Source organism: Tupaia chinensis, unplaced genomic scaffold (genome assembly GCF_000334495.1).
Source record: "Tupaia chinensis unplaced genomic scaffold, TupChi_1.0 Scaffold000531_1, whole genome shotgun sequence".
Classification (NCBI taxonomy): domain Eukaryota; kingdom Metazoa; phylum Chordata; class Mammalia; order Scandentia; family Tupaiidae; genus Tupaia; species Tupaia belangeri.
The window spans coordinates 660,444-679,777 of NW_006160044.1; the positions used below are offsets into that span (position 1 = coordinate 660,444).

The 19,334-nt window shown below is 44.1% G+C and overlaps 1 protein-coding gene across 1 annotated transcript in view; it reads right to left on the bottom strand.

Annotated features, from left to right (window-relative positions):
• SPECC1L (sperm antigen with calponin homology and coiled-coil domains 1 like) overlaps positions 1-19,334 on the bottom strand; it is a gene marked incomplete in the record, with an annotated part of 147,371 nt that overhangs the window by 122,159 nt on the left and 5,878 nt on the right.

Below are 19,334 nucleotides of genomic sequence, written 5' to 3' on the forward strand. Positions count from 1 at the left end.
CAAAACAAATTGGGTCCCAAAGTTCAAATTACAAAAATGCAAAAACTTTTGTCTCCTCTGTCCAGTCCCTCTTCAGTCAAGGTTTCTGAATATTTACCGAAACAAAACAAAACAAAACAAACAAAAAAAAACATGTATTTCAGGACCCTCCTGAATCACAGTTTTTTGTTCAGATGGGCAGTTCATAAACTTGCACAACACTGTATTCAGAAAGTTAACTGTCGGCCACTGCTTCAATGAATAACATCAGAATAACATTTGATAACAAATACACACTTATAACAAACTGATTTGAAATACAAAAATGAAACATTTCAGATTTCACTGAAGATTCAAATGGAACAATGTAAAAAATATTTTTTTAAATATTAAAATTTTAGAGTTGAGCATTTATTTTGACAGTGGCACAAAGGAAGTCTTTCTAAACTAAGCAAGTTAAAATAGATTACAATTTAAATTGAGTTTCATAAAAGGAAGGTCTTTTTCTTTTTTTAAAAAGAAAAGCTTTTTTAAACCAGGACACATGTACTCCCTGGAGAGAGAGAGAGAGAGTGAGAGAAGGAAAGGAGCAAGCACTCCTCCCACGAGAAATGACCACTCTGTAATCTCTTCTCCATTTTCCCCTTTTGGAAGCACGCCAAGTAAGGTTTTCTTCTTTGTTTTTCATTTAAAAACGTTTTTGCCGTAGGGCACGTGTGCTCATCAGAGAGACAGGGAAAATGAGAGGATAAGTGAAGGCCCCGCTTCTATCCCTTCTCCATTCTCCTCCTGGCATCTCGGGCATGCACGCACAGGCGTCTGGTGTGAGTTTCAAGCCAGCAGGTCCAGGACTCAAACTGTGGTCCTCCATGTGGGAGTCCAGCAACGTAACCACTATGCCATCTGCTGGCCCCACCAAGCATGTTTTTCAAGCTGCCAGGTCCAGGTCCAACCACACAGTTGGCCCATGTAAGATCTAGCGGCCTTCACCACCATGTCACAGGCTGGCCCAGTAAGGTCTTTTCTCAATAAGCTTTCAGTGGGTAGGTTAAAAGAAAATTAGTAAGACCAACTCATGGCCAGGTGGTTAAGCCAGCTGGATCCCACATGTATGACTGCATGGTTTGAGTCCCAGACCTGGGTCTTGGAAAATATGCTGGATAGAACATGTGGAATGTGAGCATGCATGCCCAGAATTCCAAAAGGAAGGAGAGACAGAGGAGAGACGATTCCAGCGTGACCATCCACCGTGGAGATGCTTTCTCACCCCCTAATCCTCTCTCTCTCTCTCTCTCTCTCTCTCTCTGTCTCCCTCCAGCAAGTGTACATGCCCTCTGGCAAATTGAAAGGAAGGACAGGAGAAGGGAAGGGAAGGAGAGGGAGGGAAGGGGAGGGGAGAAACACTGGGCACGTGTATACAGGTGTGTGCATGCCCAGAATCCCAGAAAAAAGGGAGGAATGGAGAAGAGATTACAGCGTAAGCATGCTCCATGGGGGAGTGCTTTCTCTCTCTCTCTCTCTTTCTCTCTCTCCCTCTCCGGTAAGTGCATATGCCCACTGGCAAAATTTTTTTTTAATTTACTTTAAAAAATGCTAGAGTTCTTTTTTCCTTGTGCCAAGTGAGTTTAAAGCAATGGTACTCAAGAGGGGGGACTAGCGACTGCACCCTGCAGGAAGCTGGGCACTGTACGCATGCATTTTGGGTGCTCACAACTTGGGAGGCATTACTGACAGACGGCGTGAAAGGACAGGGATGCCGGCCAGCCACCTCCGACACACAGGGCAGTGCCCCACAACGAAGAACTACACCGTCTAAAATTCGTTGAGTTGAGAGAGCCACATCTCTGGCAGCTGGCGGAGCTGGAAGAGAAGGGCCCTGTCTACGTGCAGGGCCTGTCATACCCTATATTTTCAGGCACGTCCTAGGAATGGACAGGTGACTCCAGGACGGGCTCTCTCCAACCTCCTGGGGTGGAATCTGAGGAGGACCCACTGAGCTCACCGCTTACCTGTGTCCTGGGTGGCCTGGCAGACGGACAACCCCAAATGGATGGTCAAACCCTATTGTTCTCCTGTCCCTCTGAGACCACTGGCAACGGAGAAAGCTAGGCCAGAAGGACCCGCTAGACACTGAGCCCTGTCCTGAGGACTCCATATACACCACTCAGGCTCCTGCCACAGGAGGTGGGGGGTTACCATCAGAGGTGCACAGAGGTGACCGGAAGCTTCCACAGCGAGCCAGGGCCGCAGCAGGAGCACGAACAGGCCATCTCCGAAGGCCGCTCCAACAGTGCCGCGCTCGCTGTCTCTGCTGGCTCCATGTCTCTCTCTGCACCCCAAAGGCAGCCCGTACTGAGACCGGGGAGCCCGGAGAGCTGCATGGATCTTCCGAGACGCTTCAAATGGGGAAGACGCCCATGGGGACTAAAAGAAATTCCACACCTTGCGGCATGTCCTCGTTCCCACTGCCCCGACAACCCTACCCTGGCTTCTTCTGTGTCACAGAGGAAATCCACACCACAACCGCGACTGCCTCCTGTCCCACAGCCTCTCCACCCGAGAAGTACAAATCCCACATGCCATCCTGCTGGAGAGAGCCCGACTGCCTGAAGCCAAACCTCACACAGTGCGCTGTCCTTCAGACCTGGACCCCGAGCCACCTCCTCCGTCTCTCCCACTTCACACACAAACGGGCACGTGTGCGCGCAGCCTGCACTGTCAACCGCCAACCCTTCCGCTGCTGCTGCTGCCGCCGCTCCCCCGAGCAGTCCTACCTGAGAAGTCACTCTCACGGTTACTTGGGAAGCCGGCTCTGACACCCCCTGACGCCTTCCCGGACCTGCCCTGCTCTGCCTCTGCACTCGCCTCGCTGCATTTTATGCACGTGAGAGTACTGGGCGGCATTCGGACCTAGGACAGACTGGCTGCTTCTGGGAAACTCAGACTGAGCCAGCATCCCATTTTACCTGGCACATCACAGACCCTCAAACAGGGAAGGAAAGACAGGCACTGCAAGAGAAGGGAGCAGCCAGAAAGCAAGGAAGCCGACACCGAAGTGAACCACCGGCCAGAAAGGTGGGCAGAGGTCTTAGCTGAAAGCAGGAACATCAAGCCCGAACCCCCTGCCTGACGGCCACCGCGCCACAATGCCGCCTGACCTACGGTCCCAAAGCCACCCCCCCCCCACGACTCTTCTCTGGACGCCTAAGCTCAGAGCAGCGGGTCTGTTTCACGTAAAGCCAGCCGCCTTGTCTGGTCACTCTGCCTGGTTCACTCACCTAGGCCCCTAAGACAGGTGTACTCCCCACCCCAGTGTCCTCCATCCTTCAAAGCCAACCCCAAGGATAAGCCACACTTCCGCTTGTCCCATCCTGCCCTACCTCACCCGCATGGCAGCAGAGATGGAAGGATTTGTCTCCCTGGTCCCCCCTCCTCAGGAGGCCTCGAACACTGGATTATAACTCTTCCAGCACTTATCAACCATCCCTCAGCTAGGGCTTCCCAGAGACCTCACTTCAGAAGCAAAGGCCCCATATAGAAGGCAGGGCAAACACCTTAACGATATCGTTCCCTAACTACTGGGTTCACTGGGAAAGTCGCGACACATTTTTGTGTGGAAAAACACGTTACAACTTTCCCCAAATCCTAATATATGGAAAATATAACCAAACACTTGAAAAACAGACAAAATTGAAGCTATGATGTCATGGCCAGCTGGCGGTGTGGTGGTTAAGGCAGCCGGAACCCACACTGCCAACGGTGTGGGCCACGTCCTGGAGCTGGCAGCTTGAAAAACACACCAAGCCTGGGGCCAGCTGCTGGCATGGTGGTTAAGGGCGCTGGACACCCACAAGGTTGATCACGGTTCGAGTCCTGGACCTGGCAGCTTGCTTTCTCACCACCCCACCCCCCTTCTCTCTTGCTTTGTCCTTCTCTGGTCAAATTAAAAATAAGTAAAGTTTAAAAAAAAGAAAAGAAAAGGAAAGAAAAGAAAAACACACCAAGCCCGTGTGCACCACATCATGCCCAAAATCCCAAAAGGAGGGTGGAATGGAGAAGGCACGACCATCTCCCGTGGGGATGCTTTCTCTCTCTCCCCCGGAAGCATACATGCCCTCTGGCAAAATAAAATAACACCGAAGCTATGATGGGAATAGCCCGAATCACTGCTGAAAAGTACATGCATGTCAGAAATCAATCCCAACTCGGACTAGACAGGTTAATCACTTATTACACAGTTCACAGCCTGGGTCTAGAACTTCTACTCCCCTAAGAGGATGTAAGAGGGAAAAAGAGGAAAACGGTAGAAAGCACTTCCTCCTGACTTCACTATGTCATCGTTCACGCTTCCATGTGAAAATGCTGACACGTCACGTTAACTCCATTACAATGATTTTGCAGTTGCAAATTTAGAATAAGTTTTCTGTCTTCACTGCATGAGCAATGTACTGTAAGTTAAAACAAGAAAATTCAGTAACATGTCAGACTTTCAACATAACATAATCAATCAGATATTAAGAAAACAGAACAGGGGGCCAGCAGGTGGCATGGTGGTTAAGGACGCTGCACTCCCATACACCCAACCACGTTTCGAGTCCTGGATCTGGTGGCTTGCTTTCTCACTTTCCCTCCCTCTCTCTCACTCTGTCCCCCTCTGGTCCAAATGAAATTAATTTTTTAAAAAATCATAGATTAAAAAAAAAAAACAGAACATGGCCAAGTCCTGTGACACAGGAGGCAGCATACTGAACTGCAGTGTTGGAGCCAGATGGCCGACCATGGGTTTGGATCCCAGGCTGACCTAAAAACACACTGAGCACGGCACACCCACGCCCAAGATCTTGCCAAGGCTGTGGGAAGGGCATGGCTGCACGACAAGGCCCTGTCAAGCATGCCTGCCCCTCTTCTTGGGCAGGTACGCTCTCCCATGAATAAAGTCAACTTTAAAATTAAAAGATACGTAAAATAACTGTCTCTTCCTAATGCTTCATTCTAATTTTTAGAAGTGAATTTTCAGGCCTAGCCTGGTGGCACAATCGGCAGCAAACTGAAGTGCAATGATGGAAGCCACGTGGCCGACGGCAGGGGTTGAGCCCTAGGGCACCTTGAATGCACAAGGTCATGCGTACATGCCCAGGAGCCTGATGAGAGAGAGGGCCCCAAAAAAGGGAGGACGGCACGACAATCCTGTCAAAGGTGCAGCTCTCTCTCTCTCTCGTGTACGCACACACAGCTCTCTATCATGAATAAAATAAATAAATGTTAGGGGGGTTCACAGCCTAGTGACCACAGTTGAATCCCACATGGCTGGTGGTGGTTCAAGTTCTGGCCCTGGTGGCTTGAAAAACACACCAGGCCCGTGTGTGCACATGCCCCAGTCAACAGGATGGAAAAACGGAGATGAGATTGCAGCATGAACATGCCACACTCAGGGGTGCTTTCTCCCTTCCCCCCCTGTCCTTCTGACTCTCTCATGCCTTCTGGCAAAAAAAGAAAAAAAATAAATACACAAAAAAAATTTTGGGAGAGGTTTTCGCTATAGGGCATGTGCGCTCGCCAGGAAGAAAGAAAGAAAGAGAGAAATCACCCCCCAGGGGCACGGCCACACCGCAATCCCTTCTCCATTCTCCTCTCGGGATCTTGGACACGCATGCACACGTGCCCAGAGTGAGTTTAAGCCACCGAGTATGGGCCTTGAACTGTGGTCGACTACATGAGAGTCCAGCAACATAGCTATTACACCAACTGCTGGTCCTCAAAAACTTAAATAAATAAACTTTTTTAAAAAAAGGACGAACAAGTGGTATAGAGCTTAAGGCAGCCGGATCCCACATGGCTGACTACAGTTTGAATCCCAGACTCGGCATTTTGAAAAACACACTGGGGCTCCTCCATGGCTCCTGAGAACTAGTGATTTCAGGGGAAAAAGAGAAATGAAGATTTTTCTGATAATTTAGCCTCCAGCACACAAACTCAAGAAGGATCAAAATGGAACAGCAAAAAGATTCCAGATTACCTCTTTCTACACACTCCTGAACGCTCAGGTTGAACTTCAAGTTTAGGAAGAAACACACCATCCATCCGATGACTAGAAATCACCACAGGGCCACAAGAAATATGGGAAAGCAAGAAAATACCTCTCCTCCAAGGGAAAAGAAAAACTCCTCTTCATACACAGATAGTTCAATGGAAATCATGGAAATGTCTGATAAAGAATTTAGAATACTGGGACCAGCAGGTGGCGTGCTGGTTAAGGCGCTGGACACTCCCATGTGGCCGGCCACGGTTCAAGTCCTGGACCTGGTGGCTTGCTTTCTCACTTTGCCCTCTCTCTCTCTGTCTCTCTCTGGTCAAATTAAAATGAAGGAATGAATGAATAAATAAATAAATAAATCTTTTTAAAAAAAGAATTTAGAACATTCATAATGACGAAGCTAACAGAGATGGAAGAGAAGAGAGATAAGAAGAGAAGAGAGACAAGAAGAGAAAGAAGAAAGGAGCTGACTAATTCCAGGAGGTGAGGAAATTCTTGCAAAACCTAAAAGAGGAATTGCACACTTTAAGAAAAGAATCAAGTGGACCTGTTAGAGATGAAGGATATAATACAGGAAGTCAAAATCTGCCTCGAAAATATTAAAAGCAAACTAGATCATACAGAAAATAGAATCTCAGATGTAGAAAATTGCTGACCTAGAAAAATCCACCACAAGGACCAAGAAAATTGCCCCAAAAATGAGAATATACGAGAAATACTGGATACCATTAAATGTCCAAGCATCCAGATAATTGGTATCCCAGAAGGCAAAGAGACTCATAAGGGCATTGATAATCTAGCCCATGGCATCCTGCAAGAAAACTTTCCAAACCTAGAGAGGCACTCAAAGATCCAGTCCCAAGAAATACAAAGGACCCTAAATAGAATCAATCCAAAAAAGATCCTCTCCAAGACACATTATAGCCAGACTGACCAAAACCACAGATAAAGACAAGATACTAAGATTGGCAAGAGAAAAATGGCAAGTTACCTACAAAGGATATCCCATCGGGCTAACAGCGGACCTCTCATCGGAAACAATGCGAGCAAGGAAAAGAATGGGAAAATATATTCAGAGTGTTAAGGGAAAAGCATTTTCAACCAAGAATACTGTACCCAGCAAGATTATCCTTCATATGGGAAGAAAAGAACATTCTCAGATAAACAAAACCTGAAAGAATTTACCAGCCCAGATCTCCAAGAAGTTCTCAAGGGAGTACTACCTCAGAAAAATTAAATACAGACACACAGAAATAAGAGTTCAAAAACTAAGAAAATGGCCAGTTTAATCATAGGAGACAAGTCTGGAGTTGAATATTATATCCCAGAATTTAATCGGAAAGATGGAATCACAACAGAAGATAAAGTACATGAGACTCAACTAGTGAAATAGCATTTTATGACTTTGACTAAAACACTGCTGATTTTCTTCTAGGCTTTGTTGTCCGATTTTAAGGATTTTTGTCCTGTCTTGAGCTGTGGATAGGTTCATGTACCTGCTATTTGAACAGAATCCTAACCTGCTTCCTGGCTTTAAGTTTTAAGCAAAGTTCTTTAGCATTTCTTTGATTTATTAAAGTTAAAACTGCTTTTCTTGGATCTTGGGCACGCGCACACATGCACCTAGCGTGAGTTTAAGCCACTGGGTCCAGGACTCAAACCGCAGTCGACTACATGGGAGTCCAGCAACATAGCCATTACACTAACTGCTGGTCCCAAAACTGCTTTTCTTGAAATTACCAGTTGAACTTGCTATTGAAAGTAGTTAGATTATTTAAGAAATTGTGTGATCGATAAAATGTGGGGAAAAAGAAGACAACTACAGACACCAGAGATAGTGTGAGAAGAGGGTGGGAAAAGGCAAGAGGGTCAGAAATAGGGGTAAAATACATATATACAAATGAAACTAGAAATAGAAAATTATTGACCATAACATGCATGGTTAAACCACCATGCAGCATATCCTGGATGGGAAATTACATTTTGTATCCTGTGACAATGCTGAGGGAATGAATGTAAATTAATTAATTTTAAAAAATGTTTCAGAAAAAAAAAAAAACTGAAACTTGAAATTAAAAAAAAATGCATTAAAAATACCTATTTGATGACTGCAGTAAGCTATATAGCACCAGCTTGGTGCTACCTTATAGTATATTCATTCTCATTCTACTCACTGAGGTTTATGCCTGAAGTCAGACTTGTGTTCATGGATATGTATATATCAGCTGTGCTTGCTACTGGAAATATTTAGATGAACTAAGATCTTTAATGAATCAATAAAATTGGGTAGGGGGGAGGCATAGAATGCAACCATGGATACCAGAGACAGTGTGGGAGGAGGGTTGGAGATGGCAGAGGTGAGAGACAGGGAATCAAGGACGGGGTAAAAAGCAAAATATACAGGAAACAAGAAACAGAAAAGTATTTGTTGACGATAACATGTATGTTGGTGTGCTTGACTGAGCCAATATACAGTGTATTCTGGGATGATGTACGGTATGCTGTAATGGCAATGAATGAATGTAAATAAATTTTTTTTTTTTTAAAAGAAAAACACACTGGGGGCAAGGGAGCAGCAGATGGCCTAGTGGTTACATCACTGCACTCTCACATTGCCAACTACATTTCAAGTTCCAGACCGGTGGCTTCAAACGCATGCCAGGCACATGTACATTTTTGCCCAAGACTGTGGGAGGTGAATAGAAGACAAGGGATTGCGGTGTGGCCATCCATCCTGAGGGGTGATTTCTCCCTTTCTGTCTTTCTTGCAAGCACACGCACCCTACAGAAAATCCCCCCCCCAAAAAAAAAATCACACTTGGGGAGCCAGCAGGGGATGTGGTGGTCAAGGCACTGGACTCCCACATGGCCAACCACGATTTAAGTCCCAAACCTGGCAGCTTGCTTTCTCACTTTACCTTTCTCTCTCTCTCTCTCTCTCTCTCTCTCTCATCAAATTAAAATAATAATAAATAAAATAAAAAATTCTTTTTTTAATAATTATTTTTATTATTTAACTTTATTTATTTATTTTAATTTGACTACAGAGGGACAAAGGGAGAGAGAGAGAAGGAAAGTGAGAAAGCAAGCCACCAGGTCCGGGACTTGAACCACTGTCGGCCATGCAGGAGTCCAGCGCCCTTAACCACCATACCACCTGTCAGCCCCAAAATAAAATCAATAATTCTTTAGGGATAAATACAACACACTAAGCATGCATGCCCAAAATCCAGAAAGGAAGCAGAAATGGAGGCAGGGATTGCAATATGACCAAGCCCCATGAGAGGTGCTTTCTCCTCTCCCCCTCTCTTCCCGTCTCCAGGGTGAGCACACTTGCCCTCTAACAATCAACCACATCACACTGCACCCAAGTGAAGAAAATTCTCCTTCCTCACCTTCTCACTTGCTTGTTTCCCCTCACCCAGAGGCAACCTCTTTTTACACTCATCCCTCCCCCATCTCAACTCTCCCAGCCTCCCTTATGACCTAACACAGCACAGACTTAAGACTTACCAAATATTTAAATTCGACTTCTGGCAATTTAAACAAAAAAGTGGGGGAACCAGGACCAGCAGTTACCGTAATGGCTATGTCGCTGGACTCCCACATAGTCGACCGTGGTTCGAGTCCCGGACCCGGTGGCTTAAACTCACGCTGGGCATGTGTGCGTGCATGCCCAAGATCCCAAGAGGAGAATGGAGGAGAAGGGATTGCAGTGTGGCCATCCCCCCGGGGGGTGATTTCTCGCTTTCTATCTCTCTGTCTCTCTCTGTCTGGCGAGCGCACGTGCCCTATAGCAAAAAAAAAAAAAAAGTGGGGGAACCAGCAGGTGGCATGGTGGATAAGGGCACTGGACTCTCACATGGCTGACCATGGATCGAGTCCCAGACCTGGCGGCTTGCTTTCTCACTTTCCCTCTCTCTCTCTCTCTCACTCTGTCCCTAAATAAATTAAGTTACATTAAAAAAATAATTCTTTAAAAAAAAATGGATGAGGGGACCAGCAGGTGGTGTGGTGGTTAAGGCACTGGACACTCCCACATCGCTAACCATGGTTCAAGTCCCGGACCTGGTGGCTTGCTTTCGCTCTCTCTCCCTTTCTCTCTCTCTCTCTCTGATCAAATTTAAAATAAGTGAATGAATAAATAAATAAAAATAAAGTAATTCTTAAAAAAAAAAAAAAAAAAAAAAAAGGAGGGACCAGCAGATGGCATAATGGTTACCTTGCTGGACTCTTACATAGCCGACGGTGGTTTGAGTCCCAGACCCGGCAGTTTGAAACACACAGCACACGTGTGCATGTCCAAAATTCCAAAAGGAGAATGGAGGAGTAGGGACTATGGTATGGCTATCCCCCCAAGGGGCGATTTCTCGCTTTCTGTCTATCTCTCTGGCGAACACACGCAACCCTATTGCAAAAATCTCTCTTAAAAAAAAAAAAAAAAAAAAGATGTAGGATAAAGACAAAGGAAACAGTCCATGATGACAAAACTCTCAACCTGTCTGAGAATAGTTGTCTCCTGGTCCTCACTAGTCTCTGAAACATTGCCCTCAAAGAAGTTTGGTGACTGAGAATTCTCTTCATTTTAAAATTCTGCCAGAGGGTACATGCATGCATTGACCAGAAAGAGATGGAGAGAAATAGAGAGAGGGGAAAGCAAGAAAGCACACCCCACTGGGAATGGTGGTGTCACAATCTCTCTTCTCCACCTCTTCCTCTTTCCAGGGCTTTGGGCACACAGGCACATATGGCCAGCATGTTTTTCAAGCCATGGGATCTCGGACTCAAGCCCCACTATCGGCCACGTGGGATCCAGCCACCTGAACCACATCACTGACTGGCCCAGTGACTGAGAATGCTGATCCTTTCTCAGAACCCACTCTCTGGTGTTAGTACGCAAGCTGCCACTACTGACGGCCCACTCTACCCTTGTGCGGTACATATTTGACCAGGCAAGCGTGGGATCCACGGAGCTTTCTCGACATAACACCGCACCATCACGGTAACTAGGGAAAATGCTCTGAGGATAACAAACCTCGTGTGAGAAAGCAAATACTGCACTAGCCTTGCAGTAGCGAATCCAATACTTAGTAAATCCTCTTCTTAGCTTCTCATAAGCCTAAGTTTATTTTTATTTCTAGCTTTTAAAAAACCCTACAGGAAGACTATTAGGGAAAAAAAATCGTAAATCCCAAATTCCTACTATTTTTTTAAGTTTATTGATTTCTTTCATGACAAAGACAGAGAGAGGCAACCATAGCGGGTCTTCACACTGCAATCCACCCCTAGTCTCAGCCAGCCCACAAAAACAGCATACTAGAGTACTCAGGGAGGTGCCAGCACACAAACCCAGTGCTTTTCCCACTGTGCCACCATCCACTGACCCCCAAAATCATTCTGTACTGTCACTTTATTTAAAATAACAGGAAAAGAATTAGAACATTTCAAATGTGAGGGAAAAAAGGAAACCAAACAAAAGTATTATTAAATATTATTAAGAGACTATCCCATGGAGACCAGCAGAAAGCGTAATGGTTACGTTGCTGGACTTCCACATGGCTGACCTTGGTTCAAGTCCTGGATTTGGCAGTTTGAAACTCACGCCAGGCATATGTGCATGTGTGCCCAAAATCACAAGAGGAGAATGGAGGAGACGGGATCTCCTCTGGGGAGTGATGTTCACCGTCTCTCTCTCTCTCTCTAGCAAGTGGATGCACCCTACAGTAAAAAAAAAAAATCTAAAATTTGAAAAAAAAAAAAAAAGAAGGCAAGAACCATCCCATGAAGTAAAATCATGCCTCTAAGTAGGTTATAGAAGAGGCATGAAATTAGGAAAGAGAAGAGAAGCACAGGCAAAACAGAGAATAAAGAGAGGCAGCGAAAGAAGAGGAGCAAAACGAAGACTGAGTAGGACTGGGGCCAGCAGACGGCATAGCAGTTACATCACTAGACTCCCACATGGCAGACCGTGGTTTGAGTCCTGGACTCAGAGCCTTGAAACTCATGTCATGCTCACATGTGCGTGCCCAAGCTCCTAGGAGGAAAATGAAGAAGGGACTGCAGCATGGCCATTCCCTGGGGGGTTTTAAGCAAAAACCTTAAAAAAAAGAAAACCGGGGACCAGCAAAGGTTATGTTGCTGGACTCCCACGTAGTCAATCGTGCTTCGAGTCCTGGACCCAACAACTTAAAACTCATACCAGGAGTGTGCGTGTGCATGCCTAAAATCCTGAGGAGAATGGAAAAGGGATTGTGGCGTGGCTAACCCCCCAGAGGGTGATTTCTAGCTTTCTGTCTCTCTCCAGCAAACACGGCACCCTATAGCAAAATCTCTCTTTAAAAAAAGAAAACCAAAGAAAGTTCATAACTGAAATGTCATTGTTTTGCAAAATAATTCTGAAATTATTATTACTACTATCTTAGAAACAGGATCTCAGTACGTTGCCCAAGCTGACTTGGAACTTGCAACCCTACTGCCTCAGCCTCCTGAGTAGCTGTGACTAACAGGCATGGGCCACCACATCTGGCTTGCAAAATAATATTTTATTTGTTACAGTGAACTTACTATTAATACATGATTCGCTTTCCATTACAATTAATGAGTTCCGTTTGGCCCTAGGCTGAAGGGTCTGGCTGTGCAAGTCTTTAATCTGGGCAGGTAACTGGAAGGTTGAGTAAATATGTGTAAGATGTACATTTCTGCCTTGGTTTCAAAGTCAAATATGAAAAAACAAAGTCAGAAGGGAAATGTTTATTTTAGCTGCATTACTTGCGGGGCCTCCAGGGAGAAGGGTCTGCACAAGTTCAATGAGGCTGCATATCAGTCTGAATCTGCCCCAGCAGAGAGGACATCATTTTTTCCTCCAGGCCTAACTGGTCTAGTTGACCTAGATTATTTTCCCTAGCCATTAGTATGAAGTACATTTGTTCAAAGTTCTTTTTTTTTTTTTTAATGAGGTCGTCAGGAAAGTCATGACCTATTTTCCTGTTTTTCCATGCAAAAATGTATCATGACTTTCGCAACGATCCGGCAGTGCTATAGAACACGTGTACTCACCGGAAAGAGACACAAAGAGACAGAGAGTGGAGAAAAGTGTGAAATCACCCCATAGGGGAATGGCCATGCTACAATCCATTCTCCATTCTCCTCTCAGGATTTTGGGCATGTATACACATGTGCTTAGCATAACTTACTTTTCTTTTATTTTTAAAGAAGTTTTTACTTATTTAACTTTGTTATTGTTGTTTTTAAATTTCACCAGAGTGAGAGAAAGGGAAGGTAAGAAAGCAAGCCACCAGGTCTGGGACTCCAACTATGGTCGGCCTGTGGGAGTCCAGCACCTTAACCACCACACCACCTGCCAGCCCCGAGCATGACTTTCAAGCTACCTGGTCCAGGACCTGAACCACTCAGTTCGTCATGTAGGATCCACTCGGCTTAACCTCCACGCCAACCACTGGTCCCTAAAGTTCATTTGTTCACTTCTTTCATATAAAAGACAGAGATACAGGTATCCTTGATAGGATCTCAACATGCCATAATTCACCAGTCTCCCAGGAAAGTATGACCACAGGTGTATGTAGGCGCACCTACCAAGTTTCAATTTGGCCCGGAATCCAAACGCAGGCCTCAAGTGGCTTCAGAATTGCATGGTAGTACCCTACTACCTGTGCCAAGGCAGCTGGGCCCAGCATGAATAATTTAAAGTAAGCTTTACTCCAGGGTACAATAGCAATAATAGGGCAATGCAATAAACTTCAGGGAAAAAATAAGACACCTGCATGGACTTGGAAGTTGTGCAATGTCCCACAAAAGTACTCTCGGCTGCATCCATCACAAACTTCTGGAGTTCTGAGCGGCCCCACTCAGGGATTAGGACCACTGAAGATCTTCTGCCCAGACTTCGCCCTCCTGTCCACCAGATCTAGCCAGGAGCCAGGGCAAGCCAATCACCAGCCATCTCTATCTGAGTTCTGAGCGGCCTCATTTAGGGATTAGGGCCACTGAAGACCTTCTGCCCAGACTTCACCTTCTTGACCGCCAGATCTAGCCAGGAACCACAGATGGCAAGTCACCTCCTCCTGCATGCCTCTGAATGCTCAGATTTAACTCCAACAACTAGGAAAAAAATGTATAATCCATGAGACCAGAAACCACCGCAGAGGCACAAGAAATATGAGAAACCAAGAAAATATCTCTCCCCTAAGAGAAAAGAATAACTCTTCATCTTCCACAGACGATACAAGGGAACTGTGGAAATGTCAAGCGAAGAATTAAAAATACTTACAGTGACAAAGCTAAAAGAGTTGCAAGAGAAGAGAGACAAAGAACTCCAGAAGACGCAGCAGAAAAGAGACAAGTTCTAAGAGGTGAGGAAGTCTGCACGATCTGAAAGAGGAAGAACAGGTGTATGCAGGTGCACCTACCACGTTCAGATTGACCCAGAATCCAAACACAGGCCTCCCATCATAAAAAATAATCAAACAGGAAATCAAAGTTCCATTGAAAATTTTAAAAGCAGATTAGATCACTCAGAAGATCGAATCTCAGATGTAGAAGATAGAACCTTTGACCTAGAAAAATTCACCAAAACATCTGAGAAAATAACCCCCCAAAATGAGAATAATATACGAGAAATACTAGATACCATTAAACACCAAACATCCGGATCACTGGTATCCCACAAGGTGGAGAAACTAATAGGAGCATTGATAATCTATTCCATGAAATCCTGGAAGAAAACTTTCCAAACCTAGAGAGGCACTCAAAGATCCAGTCTCAAGAAATACAAAGGACTCCATATAGAATCAACCCAAAAAGATCTTCTCCAAGGCACATCATAGCCAGATTGACCAAAACCACTGACGGAGACAATATGCTAATTTTGGCACAAGAGAAACATCAAGTTATTTTCAAAGATATTCCATCAGGCTAATATCAGACCGTTCTTTGGAAACAATGCAAGCAAGGAAAGAATGGAAAAATACATTCAATGTGTTAAGTGAAAAACAATTTCAACTAAGAATACTATACCCAGCAAGATTATCTTTCATGTGGGGAAAAAAGACAAAAACATTCTCAGATAAACAAAATTTTTAAATTTACCAACACCAGACCAGCTCTGCAAGAAGTGCTGAAGGGAGTGCTATACCAGAAAAACTAAAATACTAAAATCAGACACACAGAAATAAGAATACAAAAAAAAAAAAAAAAAAAAAAAAAAACCCACAAGAAATTGGTCAGCCTAATGGTAGGAACAAGTCCCGAGTTGAATGTTAACTTTCAGAATTTAAATGGGAAGATCAGACTACAGTAATGCTGCAAATTCAATACAAGACAGATTAATTATATGAGACTGAACTGGTGAAAAAGAATTTTTTGACTTTAGACTAAAACACTACTGATTTTCTTGGTAGGTGCACCTACCAAGGTGCACCAATCAGATGCTTTGATTTCCAGATTTAAGGATTTTTGTCTTCTCTTAAACTGTTGATAGGTTCATCTACCTACTACTTAAATGGAATCCTAACCTTTTCCCTGGCTTTAAGTCTTAAGCAAATTTCTCAACATTTTTTTGATTTTGAGCTATTAAAACTAAACTGTTTTCTTGAAATTAAAAAATGCTTGAAAAAATACCTATTTAATGACTGAAGTAAGATATACAGCCCCAACTAGGTGCTACTTTATAGTCTGTTCACTTTACTTACTGAGGTTTATGCCTAAGTCAGACATGTCTTTACAGATACGTATCTATCAGTCGTGCTTGCTATTCAAAGTCTAAATTAAGATCTTTAGAGAATCAATAAAATGTGGGGGAAAAAAGGCACGGAAAACAACTATAGATATCAGGGACAATGTGGGAAAAGGGTGAGAAATGGCAGAGGGGGATAGATATCAGGGACAGTGTGGGAAAAGGGTGAGAAATGGCAGAGGGGGAGAGAGAGGGAATCAAGGGGGAAGAAAACAAAATAGATAAACAAGAAATGGAAAAGTATTGGTTGACGATAGCATGTACGGCAATATCCTTGATTGAGCCAATATACAATATATTCTAGATGGAAAACCTTATTTTGTATATCATATGGAATTAATGTAAATAAATAAAATAAATTCAATTTGAAAAACCTTTCAACACATCTGGCTCACTCATCTTTCTGTGAGGGGTGTCTATTATCACCAGATTAACAGGATTAGGATACAACTCAGAAATGCTGGAACTACCAAGGACTTATGTATTTCTCTGTCTAGTTTATCAGTTCATCTCCTAGACAAAGTATGGATCTACATTTACCAGTTTTTTTTTTTAATTATTTTTCATTTTATGAAAGTGTTTCTACTTTCACCTGCAAGGTGATTAATACTATTAATAATACTTACCTCAGTAACTTGAATAACACTATACAGGGTAACCCAGTCTTTGGTACTCCATACACATGACTCGGAAAGCTGCCAACCACACTGGTGGAACCCTAGACTATATAATTACTTCCAGACTTCTCACCATCGCCACCACTCCCATCAGGACGTAAACTCTAAGAATAAAGGGGTTTTGTTTGTTTTGTTTAATGTTATTCCGATACCTAGAATGGTGCCTGACACACAAAGCCACTTAATAAGTATCTGCTAAACTGAGTGAATGATGTATTCATACTATGCATTACTATACAGTCACAAAACATGATGAATTAGAGGGACACTGGCTAAGTTAATGAAATTTCCGCAAGTATTAAGTGAAGAAAACAGGAAGAGAAGTGTCAAAATCAGGGCCCATTTTTTCCAAAGAATACCCTAAGCCCCATACATTGGTGAGGAAGTAGAGAACTTGGAATCCTCAGGCACCGCTGGTGGGAATATAAAATGGTACACCTTTAGAAAACGATTTGACATTTCCTCAAAAAGTTTTCCCCAGCAATTCCACTCGTAGGTACGTACCTAAGAGACTTACTCATGTACAAGTTTATGGACACATAAAAACTTGTACACAAATGTTTATGGCAGCATTATCCCTAACAGTCAGAAGTGGAAAACACCCTAATGTCTGTCAGCTGATGACCAGATAAACTATGGATCATTATTCAGTCACGCGATGGGTGGAATGTGTCCCCACAAAAGCATGTATTACACACATATGGCAACTTCATCCCCAGTGCAGTAGTGTTGGGAAGTGTCTCCTAATGGGAGGTGTGTAGGTCGTGAAGGCACCATGTGGCCTCATGAAGGATTAGTAGCAATTACAAAAGCACTTAAGGCTTTGAGTAGCCTCTCGCTCCTCTCAGAAGCTCTGTCACCATGTGAAGCCTCCCACACACCATGTCAGGATTCACTGGGAAATCCCTCACCAGATATGGCCCCTTGATCTTTGACTTTCCAGACTCCAGAAGCACAAGACAAAAAACAAAAACAAAGACTTTACTGTTTATAAATTACCTGGGTTGTGATGTTCAATTATGCAAGCACAAAATGGACTAAAACAAGCTATGAAAGGAACGAAGTACTTTTGGGGGCCGGGGAGTGGGGGTGGTGGTGGAGATTTCTGTTATAGGGTATGTGTGCTCATCAGAGAGACAGAAAGTGAAAAATTGCCCCCCGGGGGGTGGCTACACCACAATCCCTTCTCCATTCTCCTCTTGGGATTTTTGGCATGCACACACACATAATGGGCATGAGTTTCAAGCCACAAGGTACATGGTTGGTCAGCCATGTGGCAGTCCTGCACCCCAACCACCACACCACCTGCTGGCCCCAGGAATGAAGTACTTCATTCGTGCTCCAACAGAGATAAATCTTGGTAACATTACGCTAAATGAAAGAAGCCAAACAAAAGGCCATATATTGTATATGTTACCCCAAAAAGTTGGTGCGAAACTGAATAAAGCATTAGTTTATTTTGTACAAATAAATTCATACTTCTGGGTCTGGGAAGTTTGAAGTCTATGCATAGTTTTTTTTTCATAATTTGTATTTTCCATGAATTTTTGGAGGACCTCCATATAGGAACTGTCCAGAGTAGACAAATCCATAGAGACAGAGATTACTATTTGGGGCCGGTAAGTGACACAGCAGTTAAAGGCACTGAATTCCCACATGGCCGACCGTGGACAGAGTCGCAAACCTGGCGGCCCACTTTCTCGCTTTCCCTTTCTCTTTCTGTCCGGTCATGTTAAAAAATAACAACAACAATAATAACAAATTAAATTAATTAATGATTTTTAAAAGAAGAAGAAAATTACTATTCAATAATTACCAGGGCTAGGGGAGGAGAAAATGGTGAGTGACTGTTAATGAGTATAAAGTTTCGTGGTTATGGCACTGGACTCCCATGTGGCCAATCACGGTCCAGTCCCGGACCCAGTGGCTTCAAATTCATGCCAGGTGCATGTGCATGCGTGCCCCAAATCCCAAGCGTTCAAGAATGGAAGAGAAGGGACTGCAGTGTGGCCATCACCCCAAGGGGTGATTTCTCACTTTCCTTCCATCTCTCTCTGATAAGCACATATGCTGTATGTCCAAAACTTTCAAAAAAAATAAAAAGTGTTTATTGCAAATGAGTAGCTGGCAGGAAGAAAAAGATGGCAGCTGTATAAGAGAAAAAAGAAGCAAGCAACATAGAACGCACACTTCCCGCAGGCTGGGAACAAAGATGGTGCCAACTCGTTTCCAGACGGTAAGGCAGACATTTGAGACCGTTTCTTCTCTCAGGAAATAAAATTTGAATTGGACTTTAAGATACAATTAAATGGGCTCTGAAAGTTGGTGAGCACCCCTAGGAGAAATGCAACTTACATGAAAAGCTCTGTAAGGGCAAGTTCCAAGTGGTCTACCTTCTCCATAATGTGGACTGAGCTTAGTATGGTACCGGTGCCCACCAGGTCCAACTCTTTCTGTCAAGCCACAAATCCTGCTACACACTACAGCATCACTGTCCAGGGAGGGTGGCACAGAGGACACACACATCAATGTACAGTGTGTTGGACAAATCCACGCAAGGTGCTACTGGAGCTGAATTTTGAAGGTGATAGTAAGATGAAGTAAAAGAACACCCCAGTAGAGGAAGGCCACCAGAATGGAGAGGTTTCAAGGGACCCGAAGTTACTCGACACAGTTACGAAGCACCTGAACATCTGCAGGAAAAGACTAAGAGCAAAGGCCAGAGACCAGTGAGAAGGTGTCCTGGATAGCAGGTACGGTAAGAGTCCTTATTATGAAGGTGGGGGTGGGGGGGGCAATGAAGGGTTTTAAATAGAGACTGTGAACAGATGAACAGTTTGGAAAGACAGAAGCAGAATCAAATCCCTGGATTTAACTAAAAAGTAAAGAACTG